Below are 16,739 nucleotides of genomic sequence, written 5' to 3' on the forward strand. Positions count from 1 at the left end.
GCCCTTGTTAGAGCATGTTTTAGGCTTAGTCTTGTGAAGCTTTTGTGCATATTTTTCCATGTTTAAGGTCTGTCCTAGTTTGTTTGGGTCGAATTTGGCATGCTTAGTATAGCTCCTTTGCATTCTGGCTTTTTGGCCTTAAGTGTATGAGTGTATAGCATGACATTTTTGCATTGATTTAGTGGTTTGGAATTATCCATCATGTCATTTCAGACCTTATAGTATGCTTGTATGCTTGCTTTAGTTACCTCTTTGATGCCTTGAAGGTTTGTGTAACATGTTCCATGTTTTGACCATTATGCATGCCTTTGTTTTTGAGCCACTTAGATGCCATCTAGGGAGTCCCCTTTGCGTGGTCTAGGTCTGCCTTGAACCTATTTTAAGTCCTCTTAGCCTTGTGAGGCTTGGTTGGCTTAGCCATGGTTCAACCCCCCTTGACTTGCTTCAAGTACTTGGACCATTTGCATGCTAATGTTTAGCGTATCTTGTTGCTTGGTTTGACATCATCCTAACATGATTTACAATGCTTACCTTGCATGCCATATGTCCATGATATCCTCATTCAAGTGTGCTTGAGAATTGCCTCACTTGTGCCTAAGTGTTGGCCCTTTTAACATGTGCATGTGTGTATGTGTTTTGGTCCTTTATTTTGGTCACTTTGGCTACTGTTTTGTGCCTATTTAGAGCTGCCCAAATCATGTTTTAGACCACCTTTTTATTGGTTGGTATTGCCTCATGTTTGCTTGTATGCTTGCATAAGTGTCTTGCCATGCCATATTGCATCCTTAGCTTGTATGTCTAGGTTGCATTGCATCTTGCATACATGCCTTGTTCCTTGAATTGGTGATGGGAATTGGGCCTTGGTTTGTTTGTATGGTTTGCATTTCATTTGACATGAAAGTCTCACACTTGACTCCTTGGGCCATCATGCATGGAAATGCGTGATTGGTGGTCCGAGAATCGAGACACATGTCCTTTTGAGTCACAAACATGATAGGGGACATGATTGGTGCATATATGCCTTGAATTGTGCTTCCATGCTTTGCCTTGCCCTCTGTTGCTGTCAATTGCAGATTCTGCAGGAATACTTTGCCGACCGGCTGTTCCCAGTGCCGACCGGCAATCCCTTCTCTGCCGATAGCTTCACCAATGGCCGGTGGCCACATCCCACTGCCGGTGGCAATTCCATTCAGCCGGTGGTGTTCCCCGATGTCTAAGGAAGCAGTCCTGAGGTTTTGACAACCTCCAGAGGAGTGAAGGAAGGAAAACAGAGGCAGACTATGCATGGCGGTGCACTTCTGAGCAAGACCCGAGCACGCGCTGCATCTGGCCCTCCTCCCGAGGCGGTTTACTGCTTTTCCTAGTTTAATTAGTTTATTAATTAATTAGGCAATTTGTAATATTGAATTAGCTTGCGTAGTTAATTAATTTGTAATATTTATTTGGTCCCTCCGCGCGTGGGCAAATTTGTAATAAGTGTGCGTGAGTGTGTGTATGTCTTCCAACCTCACGTCTTTCTTCCCTTTTATTTACCTGCTTATGATGGTAGATTAGGGCACGTTTAAATTAGCATACCTCATGTAATGTATGCGTGCATTCATCCATTTGTTCTACATGCACCGGGCTCGGCGCATCATTCTAACCACATCTGTATTTCAAATTCCAAACTGAATACATGTTGGTTGTGCATTTTCACATGCCATGCTTAGGTTAGCCGAGCCTATCTAATTGCATCCCGTGTGTGCTGCATTAGTCAATTCAACATGAACTAGGACATGCATGTTTGCTAACTAGTTTATTGTTTTGGCACGGAGTACGATGTAAGTATTTATGTTTTAGTATCCCGGATGCGTGTGAGTGTTTCCATGACAGTATGCTTGCCATGCGGCTAAATGCTTATATGATAAATTGTTTGAATGCCTGTGGGTGAAGGTTAGATTGTTTGAGTTGGAGAAACTCGTTGAAATCCGTATTTTAGCCTACTTGCGAGTAGCAAATTCCAAAGTGTTTTCTAAAACAAACGGATATGCAATGCTTATTTCCAAATTAGGCAATCTAGTCTATACTTGTTTGCTGCGCGCATAACATAGTAATTCTAGGCTAATAAATGGAATAAGAACACCTAATGTTTTCAAAAACGGATATCACGGTTAGTAGAGGCCGGTCTTCGGACCGGGCGAAAGGGGGTGCTCATAGCTGACCTTCCCCGATCGTACCCAAGCTCCTGAGTCGAGACAACTCCGGTGATGACGGACATGTGTCCTTCGGCACCGAGTCAGGGTTTCCTAAATTTCCCCATTAAAAAATATTTAGGCGGCGACTCTGTATTTGGCAAAGCAGTCCATGTTTGGCGCTTCTTTTCAAAAAATCTGTTTCTCAAAACGATTTGCCGGATTTGGACTCTTTGGTTCAGATTTAGAACCACAAACAAAGATTGAGTCCGAACTGTAGCGGGGCCCCACGCGGGCGCGTCTACAATATGTTAAAAATACCTTGCTTTCTCTCCCTTTTGCCTTTGTTGCAGAAAAACCAGAATCTAGGGGCAGAAAGTGGTCGGCCGACTAGGTTTTCTGGCAGGCCGACCACTTTTTTGGTTTCCACCACAAAGGGTGGTCGGCAGGTGTTTCCCAAGCCAATATCTGGTCGGCAGCCTTCCCAGGATGGAGTTTCAGCCTCTTGGAGCCTTGTGCAAATTTCTTAAATCAGTTGCAAACAAAGGCGAGACGAGGCATTGCGATGGAATTTCCCGACGAGGCGACTCGAGCATGCATGCGTTTATCGTCACCCAAAACAGAGCCGAGGCAGTCACATTCATGTAGTTTACATGCTTACTTAGATAGTTTGTTAATTAGTTAATGTTGTGTAATAATTAGCTGAAGCTGTTATTTATTCGGACTGTATTTTTTATTCGGACCCTCCGAGGAGGGCAATTTGTAATAAGTGTGCGTGCGTGTGATGTATGTCTTCCAACCCCATGTCTTTCTCCCTTTTATTTACCAGCTTATAATGGTTAGTTTAAGGCATGTTTCAATTAGCATACTTATGCTCGCATGTTCGCATCCATTCATCTGTTTTGCATGCACCGGGCTCGGCGCATCATACTAACTGCATTGTATTTCAATTCCGAGTTGAATACATGTTATCTGTTGCATTTTCATATGCCATTTTAGAATAGCCAAGCTTATCTTAAGTTGCATTTTTGCATTTGTTGCATTACGCATATTCAACATAGTTACGACTCATGCATGTTTTCTAATTAGCTTCTTTCTTTGGCTCGGAGTACTCGGTAAGTGTTTCTGCTTTAGCATCCTTGCATGCCTGTGAGTGATTGCCATGATAGCATGCTTGCCATGAGGCTAACTGCTTATGTGATATAACTGCCTGAATGCCTGTGGGTGAAGATTGGGTTATTTGAATTAGAACAATTCATCGATTGTGAGTTTTTAAGCCCACTTGAGAGTGGCAAATCATCATGTTTTCTAAGCCCACTTGAGGGTGGCAAATCCACATTTTAGCCTACTTGCGAGTAGCAAACCGTTTTCAAAACAAACATGAGATGTTTTGTTCCAATTCAGGCGACCCAGTCTATACTTGTATGTTGTGCGCATCACATAGTAATTCTAGGCTAATCACCAGAATAAGAACGCATAATGTTTTTAAAACTCGATATCATGGTTAGTAGACGGCGATCTTTGATCGGGCGAGCGGGGGTGCTCACAAAGTGACCTTCCCCAATCGTACCCAAGTTCCCAAGCTGAGGCAACTTTGGTGATGGCGGACACGTGGCCTTAGGCAACGAGTCAGGTTTTCCTAAATTTCCCCAAAAATAAAATATTTAGGTGGCGACTCTGTATCTGGCAAAGCAGTCCATGTTTGGCACTTCTTTCAAAAAAATCTGTTTTCAAAAACGATTTGCCGGATTTGGACTCTTTGATGATTCATCGGTCTTGCATTGCACTCTGCGAGATTAGATACAGGACCGTGACATTTGAGTCCTGAACTATAGTGAGCCCATATGAACAAAACGAGATTTCCCTCCTGGGGCGTTCGGGGACGTCTACAATTTCTGGCGACTCTGCTGGGGACTTAGAGAACTTGACTCGAACTCGTGATATCTGGTCTTGACTGCACTTGTGTGTTTCTTTGCATTGCATTTGCATTGGTGCACCAAGGACACCGTGTTTGCCGTATGCTATTCCTGAACGGTTTGCTGGAGGCTCGCTTCGAGAAGCGTGCCATAAGGCTGACCGGTTGTGGGCTCTGCCAGTATGGGAACACAAACCCCGGTTTTACCGGGGCACCCTTTTGACCATTCGACCTAGTGCATATTCGGAATCCATAGTGACCATTCCAAGCTAGGATAGGTTGCTTACCCGATTTAGGTTGTTTGAAACCGTTGCGTGCGTAGTGAAACCCTAGCTCCTGACAAAATAGGACAGGGAAACCCTACCCCGACATAGGGGTGTTTTGGCTCTCACTTGCTTGTTATGTGCTTTAGAGTGCGTCTCTATACGAATGCATGTATCAGTCTATAAGTTTGGACATCAGGCCTGCGGGCACCAGTTCAGCATCTTGGGATTCGGTTTACCAAAGGGTATCAGATTTGAGGCAGAATTTTGGAGGCACAATTCAGTAGAGGGCACAGTCATCCTGCTACACTTGTATCTGTTTTGGTGAAGTTGAGCTGAGATGCTGCATGTTTTCTCTTTTGCCAGGTAGTCTGGGAACCATAGCTTCAGAAGGCTCCGATATCCCCCGAGGTTCATCGAACTTGTGCTGATAGACTTTGTTAGGTCAGAGATTCAGTTCAAGGGCAATCAGTGTTCCTCCGCCAGAGGCAGGGTAAAAAGGGCCAGTCAGGCACAAATCACCAGTTCAGCGGTTACCAGATCAGTGGCCCTTATCCACCCCACCAGTGAACAGTCAGGCTGAGATCTCAATTTCTACTGCAGGGATAGATACCAGTCAGTTAGATGGATCAGCAGAACACATCAGGGATGGAGGCAATGATGCGTCAACTTCAAGAAAGTATGAAACTCATGCAGCAAGACGCTGCCCGTCAGACAGAATTTGCCAAACAGCAGGCTGCGATCATGGCCCAACAGGCTGAGCTAATCACCAGGCTGCAACAGCAAAACGGAGCATCTGCTTCGCATCAGGCTCCTCCCCCACCAGGAGCTCCAGCGCCTGGGGAGACACCAAATGTCCGGGAAGGTACGGACATTCCGGTTGGATCGGCTCCGCCCCCAATCCTACCCCAATTATCCAAAACACCCACCGACCCCCCGGATTCTCCCTTTGAGTCCGAGGTGGACCCCACAGCATTGAAGGTGAGCAAGCGTGAAAAGCTATTCAAGAAATCTCAGGGCGCCAAGTCCATCTCGGACATTGAGGATGGGTATACCGATGCGGCCGTGATGCTGCCAGACCGCTTTAAAATGCCACATATCGACCGCTTTGACGGGTCCGGGGATCCCATGGTGCACTTACGACTGTTTTCAGACATACTAAGGCCGATGGGCCTCACCAGGCTGCAGAAACTTTCATTATTCGGCCGGACCCTGTCAGGTGTGGCCGCTATCTGGTATGCAAAATTAGAAGACGATGTCAAACGGAACTGGGATGAGATGGCCGAGGCCTTCGTTGCGCAGTACTCCTATAACACGCAAATCGAGGTCGTAACCCGTGATCTTGAGACAACAAGGTAAGAGCCTAAGGAGAGTTTTTCTGATTTCGTAGCCCGCTGGAGGGCCAAGGCTTCAATGATGACCCTTAGGCCCACTGACAAAGATCAAATTCGGATGATTGTGCGCAATCTCCAGCCCAAGCTTATGCAGAAAATGATCGTTCTCCCCTTCCCCACTATTTCCGATCTGCATGAGATGGGGGTACAGATTGAGGACGCTATGAAGCAGGGCCATCTTGACCAGGAGAAAGAGCAGCCCAGGAGGGCATTTTCCCGCAGTTCAAATGCGACCACCAGTGGTGAGGCAGCTGCAAGATCTTTGGATGTGGGCATGGTTACCACCACCGTATCAAAAATAGCTACCCCATTCACCGGTGCGTCCGGAAGTAGCTCACAAGTAAACAAATACCCGCCTCAAGTCAAGAGGGTTTTTACCCCACTTCATATGCCTTTGTCAAAGGCTCTAGAGGTCTTAATCCGGAAAGGGCATCTGAAACCGTTGGAACAACGCCCCCTACCCGATTTTATCCCTGCAAAACATGATCAGACTAAGTACTGTGCCTACCATCAACAAACCGGTCATGACACCGACAGTTGCTTTCGTCTGCGCTATGATGTACAAGATCTGTTTGACAACGGGGTCATTGCCGCACCAGGTCCTGCAAAGTCTATCGGCACTTGATTAGTGAACTTGTGGGGGGATAATATGACCTGATCAGAGGTTGAACCAGCTACGGATGGCACTCGATCTACTCCAGATGTGGGAAGGACAGGCACTGTTTTGAGCATTTGTGAATGCCAGTTTCTAACTTGGGTATTCGGTCAGTGTTGTCGTTTTGTATTGAGTTAGTCTTTTCATACTGAGTCAGTCGGGTCTGTCTCGTTGTATCGAGTCAGTCCTGTTTTGTCGGAGTCTGGTGATTCTGGGGGTGTTACCTCGGACGTCACATGCTTGTTTTGAGCTTGTCTTTTTTTGGCTTTCTTTTGAGTCTGTTTCTGCCGGGGAGCCTGTTGTGCCAACAAATTTGAATAAAACAGCAGTGATTTTCATACTTTTGTATTTGCTTCTGCCTTGCGCCAGTTGTGCCAGAAGGTTTGAATGAAATGGCAGTGCATTCCACCTGCTCTCTTGTGCCTTGAAATTATTGCGTTGACCTAAGTTTTTTTTTAAAACTTTTCGAACACTGCGGTGAAAACGAAGAGGAAGGAATTCCTCGGGTTTTGCAAAACTTTGATCATTCGAGAGAAAGAAAGGCGTGCTAAGCCCTTAATGAATGAAATCATGCTTGTTAGTGTGAGTACTGGGAAGGATCCTGGCTTGATCCAGATTGGTTCTACACTGTCTTCAGCGCGAGCGATTTGCCGCTTTCTTAAAATGTTTTCAAAAACAAAATGTTTTGCGCAGTCCTGCGAAGACTTGTGTGGAATCGTTCTTGAGATTGTGCAGCTTAGGATCGCTCTCAGCCTCGAGACTTGAGCCCTTGCTTTCAAACCTTGACCTTAGATTCAGAGTGTTCAACGGTCAACCGCGATATGAGGCCTGTGCTGCTAGATTTGAAACAGCCCTCGAACAAGAGGCACCAAAGTCAGATCAAGAAGATCAGACCTCATCAGAAGAAGCTGGCGAAGCTAGAACAGAAACACCTCTCGAACTAGGGGCGAAAATGTCCGATGTGCTTGAGGAGCCGAAGATGGATCGTTCTGCAATTCGATACAACAGCCACTCTCTTGGATACGGATGGCTTCGAGATCCTAAAACCATTTGGCATGGACTTGTTACACTTTTACCCCTGAAAGGCTCGCGGGGCCGAAAACCCGAAAGGGTGGCCCAGGCAAAAGTTAGAGCAAGAAAAGAAGAAAAAGAACAAAAAAGAGAAAAGAACGAAAGAACAAAAAAAGAAAGATGCAAAGAAAAGAACAAAAAAAAAAGAAAATCAAAAAAGAAATGAAAAGAAAAGAAAAGAACACAAAAATTAAAAGGAAAAACAAAGCTCGCAAGGTCGAAAACCCGCAACAGGCGCCTTCGCAAAAGTTAGAGCATAAAAAGGAGAGGTTTAATACCCGAGTGTACCTTAACCCCGAACTACGTAAGGCTTGATTCCCATCTTTGGGATACGTAGGCAACTTCATTCTGAAGTCCAGCCGTAAAACACTTCAAATTCGATTGTGTCTATGCGATGGTTCTGGTCATCTTTGTCTTCTCTGTATCTGAGAGTCTGGTTGTGTTCGTCGCTCTGAGGACTGACTACAATGCGCTGTGGTGCTATCCAAACAAGGGGCAACTTTCCGTTGCCATTCAAAACGCCGCAGTGTCATTTCAAACAAGGGGCAACTTTCCGTTGCCATGCAGTGTCCTTCAGACAAGGGGCAATTTTCCATTGCTATGGATCCGAGGTTGTGCATCTCAAGAGTAGGTTCCGTGCTCGTTGAGCAGTGGTCGTTTGCAAAAATAGTTTTTGAGAATTTTTACTGAGGTTGACTAATCTTCTCGAAAAGTACTCCATTTTTCAAAACTGGACCATTTCTTGGACCCAAAAAAGGAAAACTCTCAGTGCTCATAGCCTAACTTGCATGATTTTAAATCAGAAAATCGAACGAGCGCGTTAATCTAACTCTCATGTTGGTCAAAACTGTTTTAGTAGAAAGCAAAAACAAAAAATGGTCAAAATGATGAACTAGGGGCACATTTGAGTCAGGTGTTCTGTCTTTTCCCCTTTATCAAAATACTTGCCAGAAAGGGCACTCTACTTGTCGGAAAGGGCACCGTATTCGCCAGAAAAGGGCACAACAAAGGGCAGAAAGCTCTAACACCCTCCAAGCAACGAGGTATCAAGCAAAGTGTGAAGCACGAACTGGAATGGGGCAAGATATTCCACTTCCTCATCTGGACAGTTCAAACCACGTCCAAACTCCCCGACAGAGCATCATCAACCAATGTTAGCTGCAGATTTGCTACACATCCTGTTATAGCACAACCCCTCTGAGAGAGGAACTCACTAGCTGCGCACAGGAAAAGAAGAATCTAGCAGAATGCTAGGGGCACGAGCCCACAGTTTTCTGTTCATCCATCAACCACCCAGGGGAGGGATGAAAAATGAGAGATTGAAGAATAGAGAGATGTGCGATGAGAGAAAAAGTGAGAAAAGGGCTTTTTAAGAAAAATAGAGCTTGAGGGCCGAGTGATGTGAGGATCACAGATGAGAGAGGGTGGGGAACAATACCCGGTGAAACAGGCTCCCTGTGCACGTCTGTGTGTCGTGTCTTTTGTTTTGTTTGTCTCGATTCTTGTTTTGAGTCGTTTCGAGTGTTACTCGATGTGTCTAGGTTGTGTGCCTTTTATTTCCTTGTTGAGTCGTTTTGCTGTGTTCAGTCGTAGGCTCAATACTTGGTCGAAAACTCATCTCTCAAATTCAAAAATAAAATCGTTTTGTGCTCCGAGTGCCGTGCCGTTCTCCACATTTGTACAAAACAGAATTTGTTCTTTCATAAAATCGCAGGATTCAACCCAGGTCATGTGAGACCAGTAGAACTAGGACCTATCTGAAGCTATATATGGTTCCGGACTGCAAAGCAAAAGCAAAAGAGGAAAATGTCGGGTATCTGAGTTTGTTTCAACTTCAGTAAGTTCCAGGACTACAATCCATGTGTACCTCTTCAGGTCTTGCCAATGCTCCGAAGTATGAGTGTGCCTCTACCTCAAGCTCAAGATCAAGTCTGCTTCAAGCCAGAATGGCGATCAAAAGTGCTCTCCCTGAGTACCATTCGCTGCCAGAGGCATCTTGGCTGTGTTCGCAATGAGTTCCTAGGAGACCAACTGCGACGGTGGAAACTAGAGTTCGAATGGCTGATGCCTAGAACGTAAAGGTTCGGGATTTCCGGGACTAAAGTCTGGTTTAAATACCTAGAGGCGCGTCCTCGGCTTGAAATCTGTATGGAAGCCCCATAGGTTGAGATAGCGTGTATGCACCTCAATTCTGGACACTGAACCAACCTAGTCTGTCACCCCGTTGGAGAATAGGGAAAGTTGTGAATATGATTAGGAAGAAAGGCAACATCCAAAGTGTTCTACGTGAAGAATCCTTGTCAGTATTTCAGAGCCTTTGTACTGTGAGTTGAAGGTAAGTGTTCGAAGAGCACGAAGGGGAGATCCCCGTCAGAGTAGAGCGGTTCATCGCCACTCACTCCATGAGATGCTTTCTAAAAGCGCCGCTACGCTTGTTTATTGCGTTCCTTAAACATCATGCATTGTATTGCATTGTACCTATCAGGTTTCTTTCCTATTCATGCACGATATTGTATGTATGGTTCATTCAAAGAAGTTCCGTTTAAGATCATTTCTTTAGTGTATCTATCACACTTTCTTCATTCACTTTTGTGTATCTATCGCACACATTCTCATTTTGTGTATCTACCATGCGCATATTCACTTTTGTGTATCTATCACATACATTCTTGTTTTGTGTATCAATCACACTTCTTTCATTCTGTGTATCTATCACATACATTCTCGTTTAGTGTATCAATCACACTTCATAAATTTAGTATATCAATCATACTCTGCCCACATTGTGCATCTATCACACTTTGTGTTCATTTTCGGTATATCAATCATACTCTGCTCACATTGTGCATCTATCACACTTCGTGTTCACATTTAGTATATCAATCATACTTTGTTCACATAGTGCATCTATCACACTTTGTGTTCATTTTCAGTGTATCCATCACACTCGTTCACTAAGTGCGTCTATCACACTTCGTGTTCACATTTAGTATATCAATCATACTCTGCTCACATTGGGCATCTATCACACTTTGTGTTCATTTTTGGTATATCAATCATACCCAGCTCACATTGTGCATCTATCACACTTTGTGTTCATTTTCGGTATATCAATCATACTCCGTTCACAAAGTGCATATATCACACTTCATGTTCACATTTAGTATATCAATCATACTTTGCTCACATTGTGCATCTATCACACTTTGTCTTCACTTTCGGTATATCAATCATACTCCGTTCACTAAGTGCATCTATCACACTTCGTGTTCACATTTAGTATATCAATCTAACTTAGTTCACTAAGTGCATCTATCACACCTCGTGTTCACATTTAGTATATCAATCATACTCTGTTCACATTGTGCATCTATCACACTTTGTGTTCATTTTCGGTATATCAATCATACTCTGTTCACATAGTGCATCTATCACACTTTGTGTTCATTTTCAGTGTATCCATCACACTCGTTCACTAAGTGCATCTATCACACTTCGTGTTCACATTTAGTATATCAATCATACTCTGTTCACTAAGTGCATCTATCACACTTCGTGTTCGCATTTAGTATATCAATCATACTCTGTTCACTAAGTGCATCAATCACACTTCATTCATTTAGTATATCAATCATACTTTGTTCACATAGTGCATCTATCACACTTTGTGTTCATTTTCAGTGTATCCATTACACTCGTTCACTAAGTGCATCTATCACACTTCATGTTCACATTTAGTATATCAATCATACTCTGCTCACATTGTGCATCTATCACACTTTGTGTTCATTTTCGATATATCAATCATACTCCGTTCACTAAGTGCATCTATCACACTTCGTGTTCACATTTAGTATATCAATCATACTTTGTTCAGATAGTGCATCTGTCACAGTTGGTGTTCATTTTCAGTGTATCCATCACGCTCGTTCACTAAGTGCATCTATCACACTTCGTGTTCGTATTTAGTATATCAATCATACTCTGCTCACATTGTGCTTCTATCACACTTTGTGTTCATTTTCGGTATATCAATCATGCTTCGTTCACTAAGTGCATCTATCACACTTCGTGTTCACATTTAGTATATCAATCATACTCTGCTCACATTGTGCATCTATCACACTTTGTGTTCATTTTCGGTATATCAATCATACCCTGCTCACATTGTGCATCTATCACACTTTGTGTTCATTTTCGGTATATCAATCATACTCCGTTCACAAAGTGCATCTATCACACTTCGTGTTCACATTTAGTATATCAATCATACTTTGCTCACATTGTGCATCTATCACACTTTATCTTCACTTTCGGTATATCAATCATACTCCGTTCACTAAGTGCATCTATCACACTTCGTGTTCACATTTAGTATATCAATCATAATTAGTTCACTAAGTGCATCTATCACACCTCGTGTTCACGTTTAGTATATCAATCATACTCTGTTCACATTGTGCATCTATCAGACTTTGTGTTCATTTTCAGTGTATCCATCACACTCGTTCACTAAGTGCATCTATCACACTTCGTGTTCACATTTAGTATATCAATCATACTCTGTTCACTAAGTGCATCTATCACACTTCGTGTTCGCATTTAGTATATCAATCATACTCTGTTCACTAAGTGCATCAATCACACTTCATTCATTTAGTATATCAATCATACTTTGTTCACATAGTGCATCTATCACACTTTGTGTTCATTTTCAGTGTATCCATTACACTCGTTCACTAAGTGCATCTATCACACTTCGTGTTTACATTTAGTATATCAATCATACTCTGCTCACATTGTGCATCTATCACACTTTGTGTTCATTTTCGCTATATCAATCATACTCCGTTCACTAAGTGCATCTATCACACTTCGTGTTCACATTTAGTATATCAATCATACTTTGTTCACATAGTGCATCTATCACAGTTGGTGTTCATTTTCAGTGTATCCATCACGCTCGTTCACTAAGTGCATCTATCACACTTCGTGTTCGTATTTAGTATATCAATCATACTCTGCTCACATTGTGCTTCTATCACACTTTGTGTTCATTTTCGGTATATCAATCATGCTTCGTTCACTAAGTGCATCTATCACACTTCGTGTTCACATTTGGTATATCAATCATACTTTGTTCACATAGTGCATCTATCACAGTTTGTGTTCATTTTCAGTGTATCCATCCCAGTCGTTCACTAAGTGCATCTATCACACTTCGTGTTCACATTTAGTATATCAATCATACTCTGCTCACATTGTGCATCTATCACACTTTGTGTTCGTTTTCGGCATATCAATCATACTCCGTTCACTAAGTGCATCTATCACACTTCGTGTTCACACTTAGTATATCAATCATACTCTGCTTACATTGTGCATCTATCACACTTTGTGTTCATTTTCAGTATATCTATCATACGCTGTTCTCGTAGTGCATCTATCACACTTTGTGCTCAACCTTCAGTGTATCTATCACACTTGTTCACTCAGTGCATCTATCACACTTTGTGTATTAATCACACACGCTCACACTATGCCTACTTTGTGTACCAATCACACGCGTTCACACTGTGTATCAATCACATACTCTCGTTTTGTATATCTATCATACCTGTTCACTTAGTGCATCTATCACACTTTGTGCTCACCTTTTTGTGTATCAATCACATGTTCGCTCTGTATATCTATCACACATGCACACTATATTCGCAGTCAGAATTCCATAATTTTCTTACATCCTTTTTGCACGAGGTGTAGTTTGGCTCGAGTTTACTTGCTTGCCTAGCATTCGCTTAAAATGTTGCATAATTGCTTCATTACAGCTCTCTTTGCATGATCATGAGTGATGTCCGGCTTCGCGTAGCGTATAAGTCCAATTATCAAACCGGCTTCGCGTAGCGTATAAGTCCAATTTTCAAACCGGCTTCGCGTAGCGTATAAGTCCAATTATCAAAATCTTCCCGACCCTTCATTTTGCATCTTGCCCCCTGCCTGCGGGCACATGTTTGTTATTACGCCTGTTTGTCTAAGTCTTCGGCCTTGTCAAAAATGGGTCGTCTCTGGGCTTTGACATTCACTCCCGTCACTTATGACTTTCGAGTTCTGTCAAAGAGGGGCAGCTGTAGACACCCCATTTTTGACCGACCTTAAGACTCAGACGTCACCGATTGAGCGCTTGTGATGTTGCATATCGTGCTCATTCAGACGTTTCAGAGTCTCGGCTGCGAGCCTTGCCTCCGGACTTCCGGACTCTTTCATGCTTTGCCTCGGTTTGCGAACCAGGCTCGGTTTTCTCTGTTTTCTCTTCGCGAAGGGAGGGAGAGGTCTCGTAGATCATCTCTCAGTGGCCGTAGGCTACGTTTTGTGGCCGTAGGCCATTTTGCCCGTTTGGAGTCCGGTTTCTGATTTTTCGGAGCCGTTGGCCGTGTGCCTTGGTTCGGGACCGCTTAACCACCTCCATTTGCTTCGGTTTTTGGCATACTTCTTATTTGCTCCCTTTTGAGGGACACTGTGGTCCGAGAGACCGACTTCGTGGTCGAACACCACTCCCGGTGCTTAACAGCCCGTTTTTGGGGCCCCAAGCTGCGTGTTTCGGCCCCCGAACCTTCATTCTGCATCGGTTTTGGTTCATTTTTGGCAGGGACCTCTGTTTCACTGGTAAGAAGGCCGTAGAAGGGTGGGAGGCCAGTAATTGTTCTGTCAGCCAACTTTATCCCTTCATCGCCCTCCGTCGCCCGATTTTCCTCACTTCAGAGCCAATGTTGAACACCCTTGGGCCATTTTCATGAACCCTAAACCCCATATTTGTGATGTACACATCTGGGAGGCCACTAATATTTGGTGGCCGGCCAGTAATTGTTGTTGACCCTTTTGAACCCCTTTGAAAAGTGGGTTGTTTTCTCTCCTGGTTCACTTTTTCCAGTGTTCAACCACAGGGTTGTGTTGTGCACACATCAGAGGCCCACTTTCTGTGGTGGCCGGCCATTAATCACACTTGACCCTTTTGACCCTTGGTCGGCCGGCCATGGGAAGTAGCTGGCCGGCCACCTGCAACCTAGATAGCTGGCCGGCCAGTTTCCTTACATCATCTACAGTGCAGATATGCGTCTGTTTTCCCCCCAGATTCTGTATCCGGGGAGGTGCATTTTAGAGGGAAACTTGGTTGATTTTCCCTCCATTTTCCCCCCTTTTTCCCGCCTTTTGGCCTTTATAACAGAGGCTCTAGCTCTGTCATTAGGGTTAACAAAATTACCCTAAGAGCTTTGCATAGATACACCTTCTTCTCCCTCTCTTCCAAGCTCAAAACCCTTAAGTCCTATACCCCTTTTCATACCACCACCAAGCCCCACCCTTCCATCCTCCATTCCAGCAGCTGGAGGTTGTTCTTCAAGGCCTAGGAGTGCTGCAACTCAAGCCAAAAGAGCTGCCAAAGACAAGTCTTCAAGGGTAAGCTCCATTTCCCCTTTTTGGTCCATATTTTGCTCAATACATAAGTCATACTTTCTTGCTGTTTTGGACTCCGACCCTAACTGGAGTTAGGCTTATTTTGAGCTCCTTTTCACTTTTGTTTAAGGGCCTCACACTGTTTGAGGCCTCCTTGTTGCACTTGCTTCATTATCCCTCTTGTATGCATATTCCTTGTGTAGTATTTTTGGCCTATGTATAAACTGTTTTGAGATCTGTCATGAATGAAAAAGTTGCTTATTTTGAGCCCTTCTTCAACATTGTTGAAGGGATCATTGCTGTTTGAGGCTTCTATTTGCTACTTGCCATTATATCTCTCTTTTGGCCATATTTTTGCATGATTTTTTAGCCTCTTTTGCTTCTGTTTTTTGGCTGTGGTCCGAACTAAAAATGACCTTATTTTGACCCCCTCTTCATGTTTCATTAAGGGTCTTTCATTTTTTGAGGCATCCTTTATATACTTGGTGTTATATCTCTCTTTTGGGCCTTATTTTGTGTAGTATCTTAGGCTTGCATGCATACTGTTTTGGGTCTGTCCATCAACTGTAAAGTGCATTATTTTTGGCCCCTCTTCAACATTGTTGAAGGGCCCCTTTGTGTTTAAGGCCAGAAACCACCACTTGCTTCTTTGACCCTCTTTTGGCCCATTTCTTGCATGAGAGCTTAGCCATACCTGTGTTGGTTTTTGTGGTCTACCATAAACTGAAAAACACCATATTTTGGGCCCCTCTTCAACATTGTTGAAGGGACCTCACCTGTTTGAGGTCTGAAGCCGCGGCTTGCTTCTTTATCTCATATTTAGGGCCATTTTTGCATGCTAGTTTTTCCCTATTTGTGTTTGCTGTTTGGCCTTGCTTAGAACTGAAAACATGCTTTTTTTGGGGCTTCCTTGAATCTTTCTTTACATGTCATGATCAAATAATGCATGCTTGATGTAGCTACAAGTCATTTCATGTGCTTAATCTTGCATTTCGGGACCATTTTCATGCATCGGGTGCCATATTCCTATGATTCGGGGCTGTTTTGGGTCATGTTTTGCTGCTGAAATTTGCATGTTTGCATATCACATTTCATTCCTTGCCATGTCTTATTAGAGTGGCATTTTGTGCCTTAGGGTCGATCCTCGGTTTGCGTGCATGCGTGCGCGCATCTCGAGTTGTCTCATTTTTCATCTTATGGCCTCCTATGTGAGTGTGGCTGAGGTCCACTTGTGTTGGTGTAAGCCCATATTGCATTGTGTATGCCATTTCATTTCATAGCATTGTGTATGCCATGTTATCTCGTGCATCGTGTATGCCATTTCATAGCATTGTGCATGCTAGGTTGTATATTAGTTGCATTCATGCATGTCATGCATATTGCATTGTGCTTGGGATAGGAGTTAGCCCGAGCACGGGAAACGAGGTACGTTTCGTACTCCGAGTGACGGAACGTGTCTCAATTCCCTGTCACCGACACTCTGGATTATCCATGATGGAGTTAGGTTTTAGTTTTGTTTTCATGTGCATTCATTCTATATTGAGTTGCACAATTCAACCCCTCGGCCATCATGCATCGAGATGCGTGATTGGTGGCACGAGGATCGAGACATGCATACATATGTGAAAATACATTGCTATGCCCCTTTCCTGCTCTCTGTTGCAACAAATCAATAATTAGCAACCTTTCGGAGCTTGGCGCGCTTTCCAAGAATAATTGCAAAACAGAGGCTAATTGGGGCATCCCAGTGGATTTCCGCGCAAGGCAGCCCAAACATACATCTTTCATCAGAGTCGAGGCAGTCCCTGGCTTGCATGCCAG

The sequence above is a fragment of the Camellia sinensis genome, chromosome 5 (genome assembly GCF_055761805.1).
Source record: "Camellia sinensis isolate YWXY chromosome 5, ASM5576180v1, whole genome shotgun sequence".
NCBI classification, from domain to species: domain Eukaryota; kingdom Viridiplantae; phylum Streptophyta; class Magnoliopsida; order Ericales; family Theaceae; genus Camellia; species Camellia sinensis.